Genomic DNA, 2029 nt, shown 5'->3' with positions numbered 1-2029 from the left:
TAATAGACTAACAAAGTGTTTTTTTCAAAGCGGTTGAGCGGTTGTCGTTTATTACCGGAGAGTTTTCCCTACCTGTAGCCGCCGGGCCGCGGAGTCTCACGTTTCACTCTGGAAACGGTTAGCCGATCGGAACAGAGGGGTCGTTAATATTAATGAGCCTTAAAGACACGGAGACAGAAACAGCCTGTTCTTGGTAAGGCTCAGAGAGATGCTGGAAAATGAACGTGGAGAAATGGATTGAGAGTGTTTTTGGTTCATGACACCACACACACAGCTTTGAATGGACAGAAAGACACTAAATAAAACTCTGGGAAGTAGAATATGGAGATTTTAAAACATAGAAAAACATGCGTGCAGAATGATGGAGGGAAATGTAAAGTAGATTCAGACAGAAGTAAACGGACTGTAACTCTAAACCACATCGCTGTTCTCCTTTTTTAAGAAAAGAGGAAAAGTTCGAACACGGCCTTAAAAACTCAACACATCACCTCACAGCCGGTTCCACATCAAGACTCTGATCCTCCGCCTTGTTTCTGTTCTGAACCGCATCGAAGCGGTTCAGAACGCTCCGCCAAATCCAGACCGAACCGAACCGAACCGAACCGGGAGAGAAAGACCGGCGCCACGCAGATCTGTCGACGCCTTTCAGTTTCCAGCCAAAGTGACGTTTTGTGAGCCGGGAGTTTTAAGTTTCTGAACGTCCCGGCTGGAAAAACTGTTCTGTATTTCTATCTTTTTAAATGTTTAACCCCAAAAGATTCAAAGATTTCAAAACAAGTGACACCAGACAAGCATGAAGTCACATGTAAAGATCATGAATATGGGATTAATTTACAATTAATCCCATATTCATTTTTCCAATTTTCCAATTCCAGGCTCACAAGTTTCTTTAAAATAATTTACCGAGAATCTTTTTTCTGTTTCTTTTCGTTTTAGTGAGTGAGATGGTTGGAGAGAAAATGTTTATGGACAGTTGGTTTTTCTGTACCTACGTTAAATATGTAGTGTTATGTGATATGTAAGAATAAAGAGAAAAACCACCTAAAAATCAGTTTTGGTGTTATAACTGTTTTATGTTTAACCAACTACAAAATTAAATGAAGGGATTTTCACAGTCTGTTGAGGCACTGAACTCTACCTGTGGATTTAAGGATCTGCAAAGAGAAAATGACTCAGTTAACATCAGGGCATCCAATTCCAGACAGCATATAAGAAAGAAATCACAATCATATACCAATATATTTCATCCTGTACTGTTTTCGCTGAAGTTTCTCATAAATGAACAATCCTCCATCTGTCTTTTTTAAAGTTTAATATCGCTTTTACCTTTAACTTGTAATTGATTTTCTTCCAGTCCCTGCAAATGGATGATAGAGCTCCTATTTTTCAGATTCAAAATTCGTATCCAATTCCGGACACTTCCTTTCATCCATGTTGGTTGGTGTATTCATATACTCCATATTAACCCTTTATTAACCCTTCCTGTACCTTCACAATGTTACAGATACCTGTAAGAAGTGCAGGCTCTGTACTCAAAGCTCTTATTTTTCCATTTATCAGCCGATACAGATTCTCTACATGAAGTAACTGTGGCCCAAAAGTGGGATTTAAGGCTTCCTGCTTCTTGTTCGTGACTAAGTTTGTAACTTAGTGTTTTATATGCTTTAATGTGTATAGATATTTATGAAATTTGATACCTAGCTTCTGAAATGTGTATGAATTTACGTCACTTAGCTTTCGGTTGGGAACTCCGTATAAAAATGCCGTTACACACCGGAAATTATGCGAGTGACCGGAATTGGATACAGTTCCGTTCGATCATTTATCTCAAGCTATCCTGAGTCGTAGCGAGCCAAGTGTAAGACCCGATCCGGTCGAATCTGCAGTTTCAATAAAATATTCACGCTGTAGTGTAGAAATGTTGATCTGAAACATCTGTCATGTGTTTCTGATTCTGCTGACAGCTGCAGAGAGCCGGAGGTGTAAAAAGTCCAAACTGGCTTCAAAACGTTGAAAAGAGTTTTTGCTC

This window comes from Centroberyx affinis, unplaced genomic scaffold (assembly GCF_046629955.1).
Source record: "Centroberyx affinis isolate AG114_WGS23_722 - 3 ecotype Tasmania unplaced genomic scaffold, CSIRO-AGI_Caff_v1 ptg000970l_1, whole genome shotgun sequence".
Lineage (NCBI taxonomy): Eukaryota > Metazoa > Chordata > Actinopteri > Beryciformes > Berycidae > Centroberyx > Centroberyx affinis.
Note: the sequence above shows the minus strand (reverse complement) of the source record.